The sequence below is a fragment of the Sander lucioperca genome, chromosome 18 (assembly GCF_008315115.2).
Source record: "Sander lucioperca isolate FBNREF2018 chromosome 18, SLUC_FBN_1.2, whole genome shotgun sequence".
NCBI classification, from domain to species: Eukaryota; Metazoa; Chordata; class Actinopteri; order Perciformes; family Percidae; genus Sander; species Sander lucioperca.
This window is the reverse complement of record NC_050190.1, coordinates 18489044-18513123: the sequence shown is the minus strand read 5'-3', so window position 1 is coordinate 18513123 and position 24080 is coordinate 18489044. Positions and strand designations below refer to the sequence as shown.

Genomic DNA, 24080 nt, shown 5'->3' with positions numbered 1-24080 from the left:
ACACAATGTCAAAATGCCAAGTACATTTACTTGTTCTTTCATAGTGTTGCTAACTTAAATAAACTAAAGGTATGGAAGTTAATGGCAGAAGTATAGAAGTATTTTTGTATAGCTCCAGAACTCTGATATGCTGGGCTACCCCTGGGCAGGCTTTATCCATGTCAGGAAGGATCTGCCACCAACAATTGGAGATGCATCACTGGCTCCACTGCACTTCCCCTGCCACTTTTCTCTTTGTTCTCCCACAAGCATAAGGCTAACCATAACCGCCTGAAGGCAACCACAGTGGCCTGTAGGGGACTGCTCAAGCTCAGTCTTAGATGCCAGAGGCACCTTTGTAGCAGGCACATTTACAGTAGATCCACTGTAACAGCCTTGACTGATTATGCCATGAGGCCTAGGAGACAGAGACACAGCTTAAGTGTGATCTGACCACCAACCTTAGTGTGTCCCTGAGTTACATGTGTCTCTTATTTCTAAACATCAACAGCTCAATCTAGGAATCCACCGCTACTAGGCCCAGGAACTGTCTCCAGACTGCTCCTGGTGCATTTGGGGTGCAGAACTGAATGCTTCAGTAGTTTAAAAGACAGATGGCCATGGACCTCTGTGGACATAACTCTAACCAGTGGTCTAAGCCATTCAAACTAAGAAATGCAATATATTCCAGGCGGAGACAGGACCACAACCATGCACCAGAAGAAGGTTCGAGAAGCCAGAACATAGAATGTATAACACTTGTGATCATATCAGAATTTGAAAATATCCATCCTTTCGATTCATTATGACAACTGACAAACTGTCACAATTGTGCAGAATTTGTGGCCATATATAAGCCATCGGCCATAAGTTCCAATTAATTTACAGAAGAGAGAATGCCATCCTTCTTGGAGATGTGAAAGTAGAGCTAGCCTGCTTGAACTGTAGCCTGGTTCTAATGGGTAAATTTTTCCAAAATTGTGGAAATTATTATTAATAAAGTAAAGTGAGTAAGTGGTTAGCAACAAACCGTCATTCCACTACAGTACGTAGTGGCAATTGCTGCCCTCTCTCACAATTAGCATTACCATACGTCATGTTTTTCATGTCAACTTACTGTAGGTACACATGTGCTTCTATATGCTACAATCTCACAGCGGGTTTGCCTTTTTCACTCCCTGTACATATAGACTAGGAAATAGTGGAGAGATGGCCCCACATTGACAAAGAACACCTTTTTCTGTCTGAATGGAATAAGAGCATGCAGGCTATCTACCCTCAGTGGCACATTCAGTTGTTTGACATCCCTGTGCTAAGCAATAGCTGTGCATTCAGAACCATGGAGAGCTCTTCTCTGCTACTAAATAGTCTTTGCCGTCTATTCAGCTTCAGTTATAGCAGTCATATGGCAGAAGGATCACAGATTTAGAATTGAAACTCAGCTTCTTTGCATAACATGGCGGTTGTAATGCTACAGCAGCTATCTTCAACTTAAGCACCATGAAAATAACTTTTCCATAACTTTACAACAGTCATATTTTATTGAGTGTTTTAGCTTTTTTTGTAGAGCAGGTGAATCCAGTTACTAGCTTTCAGAGACACAGTGTCTCGGCAATTGTGACCTTTTGAGGTCCACAGATTGAGTTTTAAGCTCCAGTTGTAGAGGCAGATACACACAGCATTATTCTACGCTCCATTTCTAATTCAAACTTGATCCCCTCTCTTATCTCTCGACCAGCCTCATGTCAGTACAGCTGATGGTAACAATTGGTCGCCTTGTTGAACCAAAACAAAATCTACTGTCTAGTCTACTAACTAAAAATCCCTTTTCAATCCCAGCCAATGGGGTTTGATTACATGTCTTTTCAAAGCTAATCACACAGCTGTGTTACATATTTTACTATTTTAAAGGAAAACACTATGGAAGAGCTGCTATTATTTCCTTATTCTGCTTCATAAAGTACATTTAATGTAAATAAAACACAGTTCCACACTGCCAATAGTGTTCAAAAATTCCCCTCCATTAATTAGGGGGATGTCAGTTGATGAAACATTTCACAGAATTCACAGAGTGACTCTAATTCGGCAGCTTTTTATAATTTACACACACACACGTGCACATCATCTTTCACAGTAGCCGGTGACAAGTAGCTTTTGATGGATAAATTTAGATCAGTCACACTCCTAGGTATTATGAAACGATTAAACAGTGGTGTGCAGGTATTTTTCTGCAAGGGCTAATACACACACAAGGTGGTTATTTATGTATGTTTGTATGTGTACACACACGTGCACACACATACAGTGGTGATCTCTATTTAACCTAGATACTGTGGTGATTAGCCAGTGGCTATTGATAAGTCTCTGACACATAAAAGGCAACATAGCACATGCACGTTCTCTCTCTCACACACACACACACACACACACACACACACACATACACTCGCGCGCGCACACACACACACACACACACACACACTGCACTGAGAATGACATAAGACTTGGTTGAAACACTGACAGACTAAACAGAAATGATGACATTACTGTTGACGGAATGCATACGTCAGTCAAGGGGATGTGGATGAAGTTTTCACTCAGAACTCTAAAATCAATTAAAATGATTTGAATTAAATATTTCCTAAATTTGTATATAAAAACTCCACCAGAACTCCCTGTGTTTACTAAATAGTTCAGTGTAAGTTTAGCAGCGTGAGGCTTTACCCTGTACTTCATGAAACTGTAAATGTGAAACCTTTCTCCATTTATAACTTTTGCAAAATATCTGTTTGTGTTCATTAAAATTGATTTAGTTGCATGGCCTGCAATGAATAATAAATGTCACTTTTAAAAAAAAATTCAGTTCCATTAACTTTGTATAATAGGTTCTGATATCTCTCAAAAGATTCTCTTTGGGCCATCAGGGTGAGACACTGGTGTACAGGACATATATTATCGTGGCCCTTTAGTTCAGGTCATTGCTGTTATAGCAGGATTGTCGTTAGACAAATCAATGTCAGTTGTGTAACTAGTTCAAGTCAGTACTGTAATGCCAAAGCAACCTGGGGCCATTTGACCAGTGGAATAACTGTACAGTCTTTGCAGTTTGTCTTTGCACATGTAAAATTGAAGTGGAAGGGGTTTCTTGAGTATCAACAGAGGTGTATGTGGATCCATCCTCAGGTTTTCTATGCCCTTCAACATCCAGCTAACTCATTTATTATTAACTACACCCAGGGGTTACATTGGGCTGGGGCTGTTTGGGCTCAGCATACACTTTTGTATGTCATCAGGGGACGCTTAACTTAGTACATCTTCAGCAATGCATATATTATCACACTTTTCTGTCTCAATAATTCAAACAATGACTAAAACACATTTTATTTGAATCTGTAGAGAATATAGTCCTACATGAGGTGATGTAAGTACTTGCAAACATCAGAACTATCACAGGGTTTCCTTTTTTCTGTCAATGGGTTTCCTTAGATGCTACCTGGCAGATCAGCAACCTTAAGGTACGTGTCCATATATCCGTGTTGTTTTCACAGATAAGATCGCCCCGCTTCCCAGCATTGCAGGCTAGTGGGCTTGCCACCAGTTTCTCTTCAAGGACCACTGACAAGCAAAGAATACAAAAATCTACACCCTCTTACAACCGCGATGACTACAACTGATTGGACGAACACGTGGGGCTGGTTGCTCCCAGTTTTCAAAACCGACCAAAATGGTGGTTCGTTACTAATACAATCTGTTATTTTACGAAAATAGTTCACCGAAACGTGTTTCTGAAAACATTTTAAGCAATAAATAGGCTATGCAGTTGCTGAATCTGTCTTTATTTCAGATCGACAAAGGTCAGTTTACAAGATTTTTGTCAGTTCTTGAGAGGCGTTGAGCCACGCCGGCCGCTCCTCATTTGCATAAAGTTGGCTGGATTCAACTTAATGCAAATGAGGAGCGGGCGACTCAAAGCCCTGCTTCTCCAAAGTTCATGTGACGCTACCAAAATGCATTGCCCAACTGCTCCCATTGAAATGAATGGGAAGTATTGAAATGACGCTGACAATGGACACACACCTTTAGTTTAAGTGGCAGTAATGCACCTTAACACTGGTTGCCACCCACCATAAACAGAAATAGAAGAAGAAGAGACCTCAGTGCACTTGTCAATTAGTCAGACAGCACAGATGGCAGACAGCGATATGTGGATGGCAAGGTAGGGATACAAATAGGTCAGACACTTTATATTATGTTTCTCTCCTTTACGGTGTTCATTTTAGGACATCCTCAGATCTCAGACTCAGGTGTCAGACTCAAACGAAACGGCCTCAGCGTCACAAAAACCTCTCTCATCCTCAGACCAAACGGCGTCAGCCTCAGACCAAACGGCGTCAGCCTCAGACCAAACGGCGTCAGCCTCAGACCAAACGGCGTCAGCCTCAGACCAAATGGCGTCAGCCTCAGACCAAACGGCATCAGCCTCAGACAAAACGGCATCAGAAAAACCTCTGTCAGCCTCAGACCAAACGGTGTCAGCCTCAGACCAAACGGTGTCAGCCTCAGACCAAACGGTGTCAGGCTCAGACCAAACGGCATCAGCCTCAGACCAAACGGCATCAGCCTCAGACCAAACGGCATCAGCCTCAGACAAAACGGCATCAGCCTCAGACCAAACGGCATCAGCCTCAGACAAAACGGCGTCAGAAAAACCTCTGTCAGCCTCAGACCAAACGGTGTCAGGCTCAGACCAAACGGTGTCAGCCTCAGACCAAACGGCCTCATCCTCAGACCAAACGGCGTCAGCCTCAGACCAAACGGCATCAGCCTCAGACCAAACGGCATCAGCCTCAGACCAAACGGCATCAGCCTCAGACCAAACGGCTGGGTTCTGGCTTACTCTGTGTGCTATGTATTAGTCATTAATGTTATGCACGAAACTTTACAGCCACAAATGAATGCAGAGCGAATTGCTAACTTAAAATTGTATTTAGGTGTTCGAAATCCAATCAAACACATATATAATGGGACAACAACAAGAAAAATAAATGATGACTTGCAAACTCACCGGAGCAGAAGGACGCACACTCACTGAGGAGCATCTCGCTGCAGTCTGCGGGAAGCGGGGCTTGACATCAAGCCCCGCCCACATCCAAGTCAGTCATTTTTTTTTTACCTACGTCGTCTCCCCATACGCTCGAACCATACAGTCTATGGCTCGAACGGACCAAGACGGTAGCAAACCTCATATCCTCTTGTTTCACGTTAGATGACAGAAACTGATGTAAGCTAAACACAAACGACATTTCATGCAACAACAGTGAACTGTAATTGGGTCCGTGTACTTTTTCGTTCATTTGATTTCCGACTTTGAAACGAAAAGAGTGGTTCGGAAATAACATAAGACTGCTCCGGTGAAAGCCTTGTTTTCATGAGCTTCTGGGGCTAGCTGCTAGCTAGCTCGGAAGCTACATCTGATGGAAGGCAGGTTGCTAATTAGCCAATGCTAAAAAGTATGGAAGTATCCTACTAGTTTCCCCTGCTTTCTATCAATATTCCTCAGTATTTGTCTTTTGGTGTAGTTTGCTAACATGCTCGTAGACATGTAAATGAACTGTTTGCGTGCTAGTTAAGTCAACGGTCAACACCTTTTATATTGTAACGTGAAAGCTCAGGCTGCGTTAGCTTCAGCTAAACCACAGCAGCAACTTGCACTGCCCCGTTAAAATGCAACTCGGATATAACGGTAATCACGTAGCGATTTTACTGTATCTAGACATCTGTATGTGTGTTCGACCTTTTGAAATACTTAGATTAGGTGTGTTACTGTGCAGGTAATATCCGAGGAGCGTTTTGCATGATTGTGAGTTCTCCTGAACCAGACTGAGAGACCATTTAAAGACTCAGGAACCCTTTGCAGGTGTTTTGGATTAATTAGCTGATTAGAGTGGGACACTTTGAGCCTAAAATATTGAACCTTTTCACAATATTCAAATTTTCTGAGGGTTTTCATAAACTGTAAGCCATAGTCATCAAAATGATAACAAATACAGGCTTGAAATATCTCGCTTTGCATGTAATAAGTCTATATAATTAGTTTTACCTTTTAAGTTGAATTACTGAAATAAATGAACTTTTGCACAATATTCTAATTTTTCGAGTTTCACCTGTATGCTTCTGGTTCACCTGTTAATTGTTAAAGCAAAATCGCCCCTTTGTACATTTGGTTGTGACTGAATTCTTGCTGTTAATATGAAAGTCCATAACGAAACAACACACCATTCTACTTTTGAGGGCTAAATTAAATGAAATATGGCTCGTTTTCCGTTTGACCACATTGTCATCAATATTAACAAGGTTTAAAATGACCCATTTTTCAAATTTGGATATCATTTCAAAATCAGAAATCAGTAGTAACTACATGAAAACTTCACTGTTGCATGAAATATCGTTTGTTTAGCCTAAATCATCAGTTTCTATCTAATGTGAATCAAGAGGCTATATCAGCTTCGCTACCAGGCTGTCTTTGTCTTCAAAAAACTTTATTATTCAAGTACAGATCCATAAACACATTGAAAACATTAAATGCATACATACATACACGAAAAAGGGGCGCATTAAATTTACATTAAAGAGGTTGTAAGGCATTGTAAATGTTCAGAGTCCGGATGGCTTTCTTATTTGTCAGTCCTTTTTTAAGGTTTTAAAATATAATTTCATGTCATTTTTAAATTGGTGACTAGCCTATTCGGTTTTCTTTCAGATCATTTACATTTATAGATATAAAATTTTCAAATAAAATTAAAAGATTCAAAATATTGTCATATATATATATATATATATATATATATATATATATATATATATATATATGTCATTTATCCAAATAATTTTCTTCATAGTAAAAAAATTCTACCAGGCTGTCTTGGTCATGGATGTATTAAGAGAACGGTCTTGGTCCGTTAGAGCGTATGGGGAATGACGTAAGCATGACTGACTTGGATGTGGGCGGGGCTTGATGTCAAGCCCCGCCTTCCCGCAGACTGCAGCGAGATGTACTTGCACTCACTACAAAGCATGGTCGAAAGCATGGATGTTGTCGGTACACGATCCGTTCTGCCCATGGTTCTGCCTGCACGATCCGTTCTGCACATGCGCAAAATGTTCGTGCATGCGCTGTTATACGAGGATTTACGACACTGCACGATCTGTTCCACGCTTCCGGTCGACAGCCAAGCTAACGTTAGTTTAGCTAACGGCTCATTCGGCTAACCGCTAGCTGATTGTAGCGGTCTGCCGTTAGCCTCCACAGGCAAGCTAACGTTAGTATAGCTAACAGCTAATTCGACAACTTTTTGTCTGAGGCTGAGAGAGGTTTTTCTGACGCCGTTTTGTCTGAGGCTGATGCCGTTTGGTCTGAGGCTGACACCGTTTGGTCTGAGCCTGACACCGTTTGGTCTGAGGCTGATGCTGTTTGGTCTGAGCCTGACACCGTTTGGTCTGAGGCTGACAGAGGTTTTTCTGATGCCGTTTTGTCTGAGGCTGATGCCGTTTGGTCTGAGCCTGACACCGTTTTGTCTGAGGCTGACACCGTTTGGTCTGAGGCTGACACCGTTTGGTCTGAGGCTGACACCGTTTGGTCTGAGGCTGACAGAGGTTTTTCTGATGCCGTTTTGTCTGAGGCTGATGCCGTTTGGTCTGAGGCTGACGCCGTTTGGTCTGAGGCTGACGCCGTTTGGTCTGAGGCTGACGCCGTTTGGTCTGAGGCTGACAGAGGTTTTTCTGATGCCGTTTTGTCTGAGGCTGATGCCGTTTGGTCTGAGCCTGACACCGTTTGGTCTGAGGCTGACAGAGGTTTTTCTGATGCCGTTTTGTCTGAGGCTGATGCCGTTTGGTCTGAGCCTGACACCGTTTGGTCTGAGGCTGACACCGTTTGGTCTGAGGCTGACACCGTTTGGTCTGAGGCTGACACCGTTTGGTCTGAGGCTGACAGAGGTTTTTCTGATGCCGTTTTGTCTGAGGCTGATGCCGTTTGGTCTGAGGCTGACGCCGTTTGGTCTGAGGCTGATGCCGTTTGGTCTGAGGCTGACGCCGTTTGGTCTGAGGCTGATGCCGTTTGGTCTGAGGCTGACGCCGTTTGGTCTGAGGCTGATGCCGTTTGGTCTGAGGATGAGAGAGGTTTTTGTGACGCTGAGGCCGTTTCGTTTGAGTCTGACACCTGAGTCTGAGATCTGAGGATGTCCTAAAATGAACACCGTACTCCTTTAGTGATAACAACACCAATCCTATATCAGATACAAATACACATGAGAGTGCACTTGCGGCAATATTTTGTCAAATGATATCAATCAGATTTTGTAGTCTATGCACACACGTGCACCCATGGCAACCCTGAAACAACAGAGCATCACCACATAACAAATCCCAATTTAACCCCTGAGTAGACCTAAAATCTCCTATTTGTATGTATTTAAAAAAATGTATTTAACTTAGATTTTAAGCAGCCCACACGTTTTGGGAATTACATTAACAAAAAACTCTAAAGTAGTTCACTATCTCTGTAAATGTAGGATATATTTTGGCACAGTTTGGTCTGTTTTGCATTCATTCTTGTAACAGATTTTTGAACTACTCAGTTACGTCAAATGGAATTTACATAAAACAAAACAAAAAGTAACATTTTTAAGCCAATACAGAAAAAGAGGTTTTTGCATTTTTTTATCCTAATAATGGTTTTCCTTTGTTTGCTATCTTGCAGTTAAACTATAGTATATAGTTAATTTAATCAAGTTCGCAGTATTTGTTTAGGTGTACTTAGGCATGGGCCATTTACCGTTTTCAAGGTATGCCGCGGTTTGAAAAAGTCACGTTTTCAAAACCACTAAACGTTTCTGTCATACCGTTCCTAAGGTATGAGCTGTCTTCAAGGACAGAAAGTGCAGTTTAGAAATCCGTCTCCCTGCCAGTGTGCAGTGTGTTTCAAAATAAAATGCATTGTGTTCAATGGAAAAAAAAGTTGTTTTTTACCCAAACATTTCAAAAATGATACATTTATAGCTGTCATTGCAATACCGTGAAACCGTGATATTTTTGCTGAAGGTTATCATACCATCATTATTAATATCTCATACCAGCCGATGCCTATGTGCACTGTACTTTGAGGAAGTGCTACATTATGACTTTATTTATTATTATAAGTAAATGTATTCATGCAGCAGAACCCTGCCTCACATTCTAACAATTTGGCACACACCTAGGAGCTGCCTCAAACTGTAGAACCTCAGTCTGCTATTCTTAGCTGCTGAGCAGCTTCAGTGGAGCATGGAAGGGCAGCTCAGGAGTCTTGCTCAAGGGAACCTTGGCTATATCTATAAACAGAGAAGAGTGTGTTTACTTGCACATTCTTAAATTTATATTCAAAGAGCACACAACAGCCCAGTTTCAGGTGGACTTTAAGGGAGAAGAAAGTACTGGAAAACAGCACTTGACTTGACCACAACCCCCCTCTGTTCAATTTAAAGTACTCTGACTATTTTTATTGCTATGACACGATGGGACACGAGGAGCAAAGTAAACACTGAGAAAAAGGTTTATGCAAGTTTAATATTTTCCCCTACATAGCTGCTCTCTCTTACTCTCTATGTCTCTTGCTGTGATTCACCTTTACTTATTTCTTTCTCTCTTGTCCTTTCTGTTGCTCTGTGTAACGAAATGTCTTAAAAATGTATGGCCATTCTTCTTTTCTACTTCCTTTTATTTAAATACAGAATGCATTAAATGTGGCATTTTTGTGTGTGTGATTGTGTGTTAAATGTGCTGCCTGTAAATAATGAAAGAGTGTGCTCATGTTTGGATCAGTGTAAATTATTTAACCAAGCCCACACGCACACATATACACCCCTGCAACAGACATACTGCTCATGCGCCACAGTACCTCTCTTTTTTTGTCCATCTCTCCCTCTCATCTTTCGCTCTGTGTCTCATTTCTTATTGAATACCTTGGTTGGAAATTACAAGGTCAAGACAGCTTATCTCAGGAAGTAAACATCTCAGTGGGCTGGCTTGGGACCAGCAGTTTCATAGTCAAACTTCAGTTTCAAACTTGACCAAGTCTAAAGTACATCACTCACCTGGGCTCACAGAGGGAAAAGCGTTATAAAAAGACTTTATTTAGTAACTTTGATTAAGAGCATGGAGGATACATTAGGAGCAGGTCCTATGGAGGAGTCCACTGTTTATTCAAGCACAGAGTCTGGGTCTGTTCTTTGTATTTTGGGTAGGCATTTGCATTTATATTTTAGTTGGCTGAGTTACTTTATTTTTATTTTATACTTACCAAATATTGGGCCCCTGCTGTTTCAGATAACAAGAGTGTTTCTGAAGAGCATTTCCATGAATACTCACATGTTTGAGTATTTGAAAGCAGCACTTGAGAGCAAATGCAGTATTGGCTTTCCATAGTGATGATGATAATGCAGTAACTTGACACATTTAACTGTCTGTAAGCCGAGCTATGTATCATAAATTCATAAATGATAAGTAATAATAAATCCATGTGTTGTAAAGGACACAAAGAAATGTTGTTTATGCCTGGAATAATTCTGTCCGAAAATGAAGCTTAATGTGCAGCCAACAGCCAGCTTTCCACTCTCTGCCCTTTATGATTCATGTTACTGGGTGGGGGGAAGTTTAAGAAAGTAAATTTCTTGATTGGTAGCTGCTGCTCCATGTAGGCAGACGTCAATTGTGGATGTAATTTTATCATCATTTCTGTATTAGACCTATACTGTGCGTAAGCATGTGGCAAATTCTAGTGACATGTATTCCCAGTAGGTTAAAACACATATGATTTAACTCTGTAACATCATAAAGAAGGACCAAAGTGTAGCTTTTTATAACTGAGTTGGGGAATGTATGCAATCTCCCTACAACATGTTAACATCCATCCCATTATTAGGGGGATGGCCTCATACTCTCAAAGTCAAACATACATTCTAAACACCACTTGAGGTGGGATTGAAATAAAGATTAAGTGCCCAATTCACCAACACTACAAGCAGCTGATTCTAAGAAGTGTAAGTTCACACCATGATTGCTTTCAGAATATTCCTTCTGTAAAATGTACTGTAAGTGTAAAAAAACATAAAAGTGACATAAGTGCTAGCAAGTTTTTAGAGGGATGTCAGGTCGTGTAGACAGATTAGATGACATATTTAGCTCTAAGGGTGAAGTGAAATACTTAACCAGACAATTTGTAATCAGCCCTCTTCTTGATGGCTGTCAGTGCTGATCTCTGACTATTGATGGAGCTGCCAATATTGTGTTCTGACTGACTCCCCCTGGGGCTTTAAGGTGAATTACCGTCCTTTATTTACAAAGTATTGACTATAAACGAAGAAATAATGGTGGTCATTATTGAGTCATGTACGAATGAGAAGAAGGCAACCTCACCAGAAACCTTTTAACGATTGGGAGAACAAGGCATTATGTTAATACACAACGGTATCCTCAGAGATTGGAATATAATGGCTGCTAATGTTAAGGTTATGGTATTTTAATCTCAAGAGATGTTCAATTTATTTATTTAATGTTTAAAGGAAAATCATGCAGCATATGTTGGTAAAGAGGGTAGAAAACAGGACACTTCATCATTTAAGGGGCCGTTATACTCCCTCAGAACTGCTTGTCTCCCCCTTCTCTATGATGGCTGGCTTTGCACTTTGAGTGTGGCTGTTTAGTACTGCTATTAACACTTTTGATTCCCAACATGGTCAGATATCATGCCTTGCGAACTTCAGATTAAGTGTATCGAGTCTTAGTTGGTTACAGTTGCTAGTTCATATTTATTTCTGTGTCATGCCAAACATTTGGCCCATACCGCGTGGGATTTCAAGATATTGCTGTACATCAAACATGGAGACATCATCCGGTAACACATACAATACCAAAAGCAAAACAGTACATGTACTTCTATATACTTTCAAGTAACATATGCTGTAAGTGTGCACAATTTCAGAAGAAAAAAAATAACTGCTACTGGCTTAAAGGTGTTTTCTTGTCAACTCCCAGGTTTTCCCCAAGTAACCACCCCAGTATTCACGCATTATTCTTATTTGAAAAACTGATAAACAAAGTGTTTTGTGGTTCCCAGTAAAAATGAAACCAATGGATGCACTACAAACTAAACTAGAACAGAACAAACATAGTGGTGTTGCAAAGTAATTGAAAAGTGTTAATTAGCTAGTAAATACTTTTTACCATTAGCCCTTAGCTATAAAAGAACAATCTGACAATCGGGAATACCCCATGCAACTAACCTGGCTGTTAGGTGGCTGTCAGCTGTAAGATGGCAGTATGAAGAAAATAATGGTGCCGTTATTCTGATTGGCTAAACAATGTTTTTTTAGTTTTTTTTCTAATTGCATATAACATCTCCAACAGAGATCTCTAATAGGTGTCATTAGCAAGGACATAACAGTACTTTACAGCTACAAACACACAGGGAATATCAATGAATGGTATAGATGGTGATCTTGAAGATAATGTAGTTTGCATCTGGTGCAACATTAGCAACACAGGTGTTCACAGATGTACCTGGACTGCTTTGGGGGAAAGTTAACTCATCACATATTTTGGAATCTAACTCAAGTGTATTATAGTTAAATTGGTGTCTATTTGATTGAGGATTTTTAGAATGAAATATGAGTTGGTAAAGTCTCAAATAACAAGATTGTAGCCCTTGTCTGTGCAAATTCAAAGTCTGTTTGTATCTTCTTTCAAAGTAGAAATCTAGTTAGACAGAAATAGTTCATTAAAGTAATTCACATTCAAGGTAACATTCCGAACTAAAGGAGCTGTTGGGGATTGTCTAGTATGCTTGTTAGAGAATGTAGCTGTTTGATTGCTTCTGCACCAACACAGAAAAAAGTCAATAGCTGACATGTGAGGGGAAGAGGAAGCTGCTCCTCTTGTAAGAAATGTGCTTTCTGTGAGATTTCCCATGCTTTGGTTTCCCAGTGAGAATTTGACTGTTTTATTCTTAATTGGCTGGAAGATGAAACATGGCTGCTTCTTGGTTATCATTTCAACTGCAGTCTCTCTCTCCCCCTCTCTCCCTCACACACTTCCTACTATCTCTGCTGTCAAAGGCGCCAGTGCAGTACAGTAGAAAATAGATGAGAGATAGACAGGCACGGAGATGAGAGAGACACACAGGCTATTTTCAGACACCACACAAAAACACACACACACACACACACACACACACACACACACTCACACACGTAAACCAACAATGTGTCATTACAAGCTATTGCCATAATATGTTTGCCATGCCCTCCCACAATGCGCTGCTCTGTAGGCCAACCCCATTTACTGATCTGCATATAAACAAACAAAAACAAGATATTTGTGTGTGTGTGTGTGTGTGTATGCTGTTTTTTTGTGTATTCTTATGTAAGCATACAGCCTCCTCTTGCCTCGAGCATGATGATGAAAACTGTCATCCTCCCACCTCTCTCTCTCTGTCCCGCTCTCTTTCTTTATCCATTCAAATCAAATGTGCTCCATTGGCATAACAGAGATATTTCCAGGCAAACATAACCTTGCCAACACACACAAATAGCTAATTAAATACGAATTTTAAACACATAAACAACGATGTACGCTCGAGGTTTGTTACTCGAACAGTGTGACACAATGTCAGATGTTAAGCTCCCCGACACAGTTCTGCAGGATTGAAGAGTAGAGGCAAGTCAGTGAATGATCCTTCAGTAAGTCAATAGACACTGCGAGAGAGAAAGCTACCTGTGAGTGAATGAACACATATGTAAGTTGTCTGAACTACTTTGTATGAAAAAGGACAACAGCCTAGTCATACATGTTACTCACAAAAAAGGACAAACATGTACAAAAGAGCTTTATTGTTCCCTGAAATAAGCAGTGTGTTACACTATTCTGAGATAATACTATTGCTTTAATCAAAAATAATATTGATGTTCCATATTGTAATGCATTCAGCTGTGACAGTTATGGAAAGGTAAATACTCCCACTCAGTGAAAGTCAACCTTTGTCAATCATGGGTGACCATTAGGCTCCTTCTTCAGAGCACTTATTTGGTCCAGCAACTTGTCACTTTTTCCAAATTGACCAATTACAGAAAAGAAGGTGCAAGTTAAACTGGTGGAACAGACACAGACAGACACAGTGGAAAAATACATATATACAACAAATAGACACTGCTGGGTAGATTGCCTGGGAACTGTACTGATCACAAAGCAAGATTTAAGTTAGCTTTTTCTCTTTATCCGATTTTGATCAAGCTTTAGATTTGAAGTGGTCATAATAGATATTTTTTTACAAAACGCTGTATGAAATGACCGTGTAATACGAGAGCCCCTCAGCTTTACCAAGTTTTTTCTTTAATTTCAGCTCATTATTTAGCTGTCTGACCACAGCTTTAATGATTTGGTGCACTCTCCCCGTTCTCATAGTGTTGTTTTCAGTCGCAGCAGGCAGCCGTTTTTGGCAAATAAATAATCATGTTGCTGTAAAACGGCTGAATGTGTAAAAAAGCAACTGGTACGTAACAAATTTGCAATGCAAGATTAAAGATGATTATATGCCAATGTTGTTGATGATATGCCAATGTTACTGCTGCATCCAACCCCCCCCAAAAACATCAGTTGTAAGTTATGAATGCTAATATTGTATTGTCTGTGCTGGTTGTGTGTGACAAGTATATATCAACTTTATAAGGTGATAATATGTCAATGGCGTGTTCAAGGCTTATTCCGCTGCCCCATAGCGCCCAATCAAATTCGAGCGCGTACCATCAAGGCGGATTCCTTACCGCAGTGGCTGGGGTTCGAATCTTGCCCAGGGACCTTTGCTGAAAGTCTTACCCTCTCTCTCCCCTTTCCTCTCTGTCACTATGTAAATAATGCATAAAATGCCTTAAAAAGCAGCTAATGATGTATTTTTATTTCATGACATTTCAAAAGTTTGCTTCAAATGTTCTCGACAGTTGAATGGAAAACGTGTCTTCTCTTGTTCCTGTCTCTTTTTCTGTCTCCATCAGTCTTACATGATCTTGCTTTGCCTACTGTATTTCACTCCATTACTGTCACTGTCTGTCTTCCATATATTCTAATATACAACAGTCTGACCCAATTTAGAATAAAATATTCATTGCCCCTTCCCAATTCATGATTAATACTTTTTTTCACTCTAGAGAGCCCATTATGCAAATAAATCATTTTTGAGTATCTTATTTCCTACTAGTCTTTTACAATTTGTTCCTGATCTTTCATTCCAAGTTATCCTTTTACATCAGCTTCTTACAGTTTATTTTCACATTTGCATGAATTTCACAATTCACTTTTTTTTAACTTCAGTGTTTTTGCTTGACAACAATACAGTACATTCTGATTATACATATTCATACTGATTCAGGCTATCATCCCTTATGGTTTTGCTTAATTTGTTCATAATCATACACTCACTTTGTTCCCACATGCATTTCAAACAGCAAAACATTGTTTGAACACATACATTTGCAAAATATATGGGAAGAGCAAAGAAAACAGTGTTACTGTTTGATGTCATTTACAGGTCAATAAACTGATAAGGACCATATTCATTACTACAAGTTCCATTATCTAAACTAAACAGAATGTTCACTTTGATAAGTTACCCATCCAACGCAAATTGAAGTCACTTCAAATTTAAATTGAATGGCATATTGAAATGAATGCAAACCTATCATTGCTCTGAAATATGGTGAAAAATGTAATGCACACAGAATCTGTATGATGTCAAAACTCAGACTTTATAATAATAATGATATAATGATATAATAAATAATAATGAAACCACACACAAACACCCAAACGTAGGTTATCCTTTCCAAATAGTCTGTTCAGAATTTCTCGTGATACGATCCAAGTTCAAATACCTTGAGATTTTGTGCGGGTGTGTGAATGTGTGGGTACAAGTGGATGTCTGTGTCTTGTGTGTGTGTGCATGAGCCGGGAAGATACAACATTGTGAAGCAGAGTATATCTGACAGATTTGGTCTCAGTAGGAACTTGGACGCGATTGTTTAAATCAAAATATGTGCATGTACGTGTTTCTGTTTGTATGCATGGGTATATTAAAAACACCAAATCTACATAGTGCTTTCCCTTGTGTAAATGTTGAGGAGAATTGAGTGTAACGACAGGATAGAATAATGGGATTTATTTTGTCCAAAACGTATCTCACCCTCTTCTTTATACTTCTAGCAGGGGAATGTACCCATGAGCTGTTGCAGTTTGGATGACAGGGTGAAATATATGGTGTCATTTTATCAACAGCAAACGCTTCTATTTTTTTTTAGATTATTTATCCAGGTAAGTCGATTGAGAACAATATCTCATTTGCAACGACGACCTGTCACATTCACACAGTTACACATTCATACCTGGAAGCTGCCCAGTACAACCACAGTCTGATCTGCTGGCCACTGAGCAGCTCCACTGGAGCGGTTGGGGTTAAGGGCCTTGCTCAGGGGCACCTCAGTGGTGGTAATGAGGGAGGGACAAGTGCTGCTCTTTCACTTTCCTCACCCAGATTTTTTTATCCTGCCTCTGGGGATTGAACCGGCGACCTCCCGGTCCCAAGCTCGCTTCCTTAACCTCTAACCACTGCCCATAACCTATGCCTTAAAGGATGAAAATCAGCACATGTGTGTAATAAAAGCTCTCATTGTGTTTCACATTTAGAGTCGCTGCAGCCCGTGGTAGATGTGAGGAAGAACAAGAAAGCTTTGGCTTGTGCAGTGTAGTGTTATGGAAGACGTTGTTGTACTGTGCAACCAACACCTCTTAAGGCATTTTCACACCTATTTGGTTTGCAGCAGTCATTTTAACCCTGGAGTGGTTTGTTTGGGTGTATGAGAGCTCTGTAATCACAGATGCAGACCTTGCTGACAGGCTGGTGTGTCAGTACATTTCCAAAAAAAACTGAAGCTTTATTGGATTGAGAGTGTGATCCACTGTAGTGGCAGAAAACACTGAGTGTTATTGCTTAAATAAGCTGTGAACTTTTAATTAATGACACACTCCCTGATGTTGTCATAGTGCCTGTAAATCCCAATATTTTCTCCCTTGAAGTTTTAAGACTCAGTTGTGCATCTGTATGTACTTGGCTGTGAAGCTCGATTCTCTTCTTTCTGTGTTGTGGCAAATTTTATCATTGAAGTGCTTTTTGCTATCTGTGTTTTTGATGTTCCTCTGACAGTACACATGATTGCTTTAACAAAACACTCTGAGTCCGTCCGTCCGTCCGTCCGTGTGTGTGTGTGTGTGTGTGTGTGTGTGTGTGTGTGTGTGTGTGTGTGTGTGTGTGTGTGTGTGTGTGTGTGTGTGTGTGTGTGTGTGAATTGTGCCTGTGTACAGTATGTGTGTCACAGCTCAGACAGACTGTTTTCAAAAGGAACTCTTTTACCACTTCTACGTCCTCTTCTTTTAGCTTGAGTCAACACAGGATGACCTCACATTTTTTTTTTTTGCTCAAGTTGAAACCTTTTCGATTCAATGTGCTTGCTTCACTTTATACCCAAAAGCACCTTGGGGCTCGTACTCCTTACAGTAGTTACTAACTTGTTTGTGTTTTTTGCGGAGAGCACAGAGTGTGAGAAAAGGTGAATGTGAGCCAGGTACCGGTTAAGTTTAGCCAAAAAAAGTTGAATGTCATGCGCCGACGACAGCTGAGGTTAGGCACCAAAACTAATAGTTAAGATTAGAAAAAAAGATTGTGGTGTGAGTCAAAACACTGGCCCCCTTAAGCAGTACTCCCGGGACACAAACACCCATTTCGTGGGTGAAAGTCTTGTGTTTCTCCTTAACTTTTTCCGTGATAGGAACTCCGCTTCCCTGCTTGAAAGCCCTGTGTTTTGGGATGGAACCCATCCAGCCTGTCCTCCCTACGCAGATCTTCTGGGTTCTAATATGGTGGTTGTGGGGCTTACAGTAATAAATACATAGTACATTACTTTTTGCAGCTATATGAGAACAGCCTGGTTTTTAAAGCAAATGCCATGATCCAAACCAGCTTTTTATCAAAATCCTGAGGGATGAATTGTAATATCAAATATTTGTACCAAATGTCATGATTTCAGAATACAAATAGTGGTGAAGACAGTTCACTCTAAACCAAAATGTCCACCAGATGGTGGTGGTAGATGAAAGGTTAAGGTATCACCAAAGTCAGTAGGAACTGTCCTGTCCAGTAATTCATCACAATTCATCCAAAATTTGTCGAGACATTCCACTCTGGACAAAAGTGGTGGACCAACAGACTGAAATAGTTATTCCTAAAGCCATGCTGCTAGCGTGGCAAAAAAGTATTTTGCATTAGTTATAACCCTGCACTCTATGACGTGGACTCTCTGCTATCCATGTGGAAGTATAGCTTACATAGTAATGCAGTTGGAATAGCTTCATGCTCTAAATTTTAATCTGGGCCAACGATGTATGGACTGCTTTACCTTCTGTACGATGGGTCTTGTATTTTAATTGTACCATCAATGCTTGATCCCCCATAAAGCAATAAGCTGAGAAACCATTTTACATTAGATACCTTTCAGCATCACGAATATATGCACTCGTATGCATAGTGAGGGTTAGTGATAATAATGTTATGGCATAGAAACTATCTTGTGAACACAATATCATCTGATAGCCAGCAACGGATGCACTCCGACATGTTTTGAAAAATAGTACAATGATGTAATGGTGCGGATATAGCGTTATATACCAGATATTACACAGCACGTCATAAATCAACTTAAAGTGCCGCTGTTAGGCTCTCACCGCCAAGATCTCCTATTACAAATCTTCCTCTCTCTCTTTTTTCTTTTCTTTCACTGCTTCTCTTTCTTGCCCAGTCATACTCATAATGTGTATGAGTGTGTTTATAACTGGATCTAAAATCAATACTGGTGGTTTCTGTGTGTGTCTGGTGTATACTTACATGCAAAAGCATTAAACATGCATTTGTGTGTATGGTTTTATGTGTGTGTGTGTGTGTGTGTGTGTGTGTGTGTGTGTGTGTGTGTGTGTGTGTGTGTGTGTGTGTGTGTGTGTGTGTGTGTGTGTGTGTGTGTCCATGTGTGTGTTTTCTCATACCACTGCTATCGGACTGACCTTGGCGGTGATCATCTCATATTCCTGGCAGCTCATGTACTCCTATATATCAACCAGCTGGCTGTTTCTGCTATTGATTGGTTTGATTTTATCCATTAAGTCCTATTCAGTCATGAAGAGGAGAGTGATGAACTGGAGGAGGCAGGTCAATGGATTTCTTAGCCTTAATGCAATAAAAACATGCATGTGCAAAATGACTTCCAGGTCAATATGAGCAGGTGGATGGATTGGAATTGACTATTCACTAAACCCCTCCCATGGACAGCAATTGTTGAAGGTACAGGCGCTGCAGGTCTGTCAAGCTTTGGATTTCTCTTGTGTGGATGGAGCTGTGGTAATATTGATACTCTGCATTTAGAGTTTTGAGGGAGGTGTCTCTAGCTTTTTTCAAGATTAAAGCGTAAGAGCGAAGGTGTAAGGAATGGATTAAAAGGCTTCTTTATCAGCTGCAATTGTAAGCATGCCCAGCTATCAAGCATACTAGCTGCAGTATAAACAAGCGTTACTTCCAAATCCTGTTACAGTTTACATAAAAGCCTCGTTCATGGCTAGCATATAGGCCTACACTGTTGTGTTTCAGACTCTGTCCAACTCTTAATTGCATTTGGGGAAGTTTACACTCCACCAACCCAAGCTAATATTACCCTAGATAGCTTAGCTAAGCATAGACCTCATAACAAAAGCTTTACTTTTGTAACGTTTAAAGCCGGAAAACAGGTGTGTATTATAATAAAATAACAGTCCAATCTTACTGGTGAGGATGCTGACTTATTTTCAGCATGGGACACGCAGCTCAGTCATTTAACATGCTATCATGTATGTAGCAATTAAATGCATATAAATGCCTCTTTTTACAAGGTTCTCACTTAATAACAGGTCAGCTTGAAACATGCTGGAGTCCGTATTTTATTTTTTATTTTTACCGACCAATGGAGCTAACTTTAGTTTTATTAGCTCGCCAGCTACAGCTGATGACATTTTCCTGTTGTCTGCTAGAAATGAGAAACCTGCTTTTGTCACTGTGACATTAGATTTGTAAATCTGCCAGTTATCATTTTAAACGTTTTAAAGGCAATCTCTTATTTTGAATATTTTTTTTTTTCAGACCTCCTGCATGTGTATGTGTGTCTGTATGAAGTTTGTGCACACATAGAATGTATTTGGCTTCAGCTTGGAATGCAAAATACCCGTGCAGATGAGAATCGAGACTTTCTGTGGCTGGGATTCCTTTTCCTTTAGCTGCACGTGTGTGTGCTTGTGTGTGGTTGGCTGCTCATTTGCCTATATACGATCAGAATTTCTAGAGCTTGTGAGTGTGTGTGTGTGTGTGTGTGTGTGTGTGTGTGTGTGTGTGGGGGGGGGTGTGCGGGTTTGTGCTTGGCCTTGCTCAGTGCAGCATTCTCAAAGTGCACTAATTGAATAAAGAGTAATTGTGATGTATTTAGACAGCTGCTGACCCCTGTTGTTCAAGTGGATAAAGCCATTAGCTTAAGCATAAGGTTTATTCCAGTGGACAAACAGAAAAACAAAGCCAAAGAGTGGAAGCAAGAGAACAGGAAGCCAGCGGCCGGGTTAGTTAAGTGGCTTGGGCTTTGGTGCTTTTTTGTTATGCATTAGATGCTGGTACAAACAACCAAGGTACAAGCTTGAAGGCACAGAAGACCATGTAAACTATTAATCCACTCGAGAAAATGAATAAACAACAGCTAAAAGGTTTTCCAGCGGCAACAGCAATGCCTACATGCTTTGAATCAGGTGACTAAATGTACTTCCATTTTGCATGAGCTTTGTCTTCATTGTCTCAAATCTGCTCTTAATGTGTGCTGCATTTGAAGTGCATCTCCTGTCAATTCTGATGTGCATGTAACGAGTTAAATCAACATTCTTTTAGTGTCCCAAATGCATCAAGTTATATTTAAGTTGTTGTGTCATGTTAGTTTTTAAAAGCAACCTTTTAATCAAAGGCTAAAAGTTAACTCTTGATTGTGGAAACAGAAGTTGAGAAAACAGTCAAACAACAACGACCATTTAGTAGCTGTTGCTGGTGCTTTTAATCATATGACATGAGTTTGCCTAGTCGTCATGTAGTTGTACATGTTCAAGTTCCCATTTATCTGAGAACTTACTGAGAACTAAGTGTAATAGCTGTTAGTTTCCTAATTCTTCAATCGTTGTTCAGATGAAAATCATAACCATCTGTGCGGTTATATGATATGGCTAAGTGACAAAGTGGGTATTTTTTTGTAATTCAGGTTAACTGATTCTCAATTTCAGAACCCACTGCCTCTTTTGGTCTCAACACGGACCGTTTACCTGTATGCAACCAAAGCCCACTCAAATGTGATTGGTCAATACTACTCGGACTACAAACAGAAACCAGGAAGTTGCCGATACCAAAATATTGTCCCCTACAGATTCTGCATTTATGTGCAGATATCTGTCCATAGAGAACTGACCCTTAGTAAATGCCCTGCTGATAAGCAATGTGTACATATGTGTGATCAAATAAAGTAGAGAAATATGCACATGTATCTCCAATAATACAGTACAATCAACAATCCTATACACTGTAACATCAGAGTCTATACATTATCTTAATCATTGCATGCTATATTCCATAATAGGTGACTGAACAGAGCAAATGCACTATATCAAATGAACTGACTGAGATATGCATTCGATTTATCTCAAATTACTATAATCTGCTGTAGCAATCTGACAAATAAAGGATAAATCTAAAGGGGAGTTTCCAAATTTGTACCACCATCCTAATATATGTACAGTAATCTAAAACGATGCTTAATGATGTAATTTTCTATGCCACTTAAATACTTTAGGTCTGTGTGGAGCGGTTTGAATAGTATGTTGCAGTAAACAACGTTGCTCTTCCCTTCAAGAGCCCAGTGCTCTGAGACTGTTGGAGAACCCTTCAACATATGAAGTGTTTTCCTAACTCTGACATGACTAATCTATTTTAACAACACAAGTGCCATAGTAAACTACCTGACACTCCTCAACAAAGAGCCCTGCAAACCGCTGGATGATACTTTAGGTTGATGTGGTTTCCTACTTTTAAAGCCACATTCACATCATGTGGTAAAGATGGTGGCTAGAGCTCTTGACTTAACAATACAGTTCACCTGTCAGTCAGAAAAAGGTACTGTTCAGTTCTTAGTTGTAAAAAGTACCAGGAAATACTTCCTCTAAATTGTCACCTAGTTGACAACTCACCTTTATTTCCTCTTCAGTAGCTTTAAAGTTAAATAAAAAGAAGTTATTTGTTGTTTTGTTATTTGTGACAGTATATATTATGTCCTTGTTCCCACTTTTTGGAAGCTATTGAAGACTTATCTGCTATATGATGTTCACATATTCAAACCCAAAAATATGTGTTTTTTTATGGCTGTACCATTCCATCAAATGTTTTTACATGCACATTTCCAGAACATTCAGCCTAATAAATGTGGTATCTTTGGAAACTTTAAGTTATCCACTAGAATGTTTAGCAAATTTCTTTAGGGTTTGAAAAAAAACCTCTGGTGGCACAGCATGAGTCTGTGACAACTTGACCCAGCCCAGCGGACTGATGCTTGCTAACCAGTTCTTCTTGCTGTATCACTAAACATCTGATTAGCTTAGCTGCAGTTAAAATGGGTTTAGCTAAACCAGAACATACAGCGGGGGTAAAACACAGCTGTGTGTTTAGTTTGACTTTATTCCTGTGTTAAAACAAGCCAAAGTTCAGCTGAAACACAGCAAAATGGCATCTAAACTTGATGTATGTTGAACTTACTGTAGAAGGTAATTCAGAGAAATGCCATGTAATAGCGCTGTTTGTGCACTTAGTAAATTGTCAAAAAAATGGTTTTAGCTTTCTGATTTTCCAGTTCAGCTGACCATATCTCTAACTGCTGAGGAAAGAATTTAGAAACACCAATGGAACAATATACTGTGGTAACTAGGGCTGCACAATTAATCGCAATTTATCAAAATCGCAAGATGGACTAGTGCAATATCCAAATCGCAGTGGGGGGCGCAATATTTGTTAAAGGCAAAATATTTGTCAAACCATTCTGAATTAGGTATTGTGGTGCTGCAGAGAGATTCCATCCTACACATCATATCCAACAGACTAATGAAAAAATCTTTGTTTGGTATAGATTCTTGCATAAATTACACACTATAATCATTTAAAAAAATGTTTTCAATATTTTTCAATGAGAATGAAAATCATGATCCAAAAATGATCATTCCTCCAATATCGTGAATCATATCGCAATCGCAATATCAGTCAAAAGAATCGCAATTGCATATTTTCGTCATATCATGCAGCCCTAGTGGTAACTATTTGCTTATCAGTAAAATATTAATTGAAGTGAAATATAGTACAGCATTTTGTCTCTACAGTCAGTACGTTTACATGCACATAATATTCCGGTTTTTGCCCTTATTCCGAAAAAGACGATATTCCGACTAAGCTGTTTACATGCCTTATGAAAGTAAATATTCCTGTTTACATGTAGCCATGCAAAATAATTTACCAGCGGCGGCGGACTTGTTAGACTGTGCGAACACACCGTCCACCCCTTTTTTATTCCTTCAACCAGCTTCTCGAAAAGGTCGGCGTAGCGATGTGTGTGCATATCCAAAGACCTATTGATATCCAAGTCTTTGATAATGTTTAAAAGTAGCTGTGTTTCTCCTTCTTATCGGGTCTGCAGCCTTGCAAACTGTTGGCTGGTTGGTTTGTGGACAGCAACCATAGCAACGCACAACGCTGACCATAAGCCTGATAAGAAACCCGATTGAGACGCATATTCCGAATGTGCTGTATACATGTCCAAAGAATGCCTCTAACACCTGAATAATACTGGAATATCCCACGTCTTAGTCGGAAAATTCTACAGTATATTCGG

General features: G+C 39.9%; 1 protein-coding gene across 4 annotated transcripts in view; it reads left to right on the top strand.

Annotated features, from left to right (window-relative positions):
• The window catches only part of LOC116042488 (leucine-rich repeat and fibronectin type-III domain-containing protein 5), a 125497-nt gene that overhangs the window by 70990 nt on the left and 30427 nt on the right, over positions 1-24080 (top strand). The window lies entirely within an intron of this gene.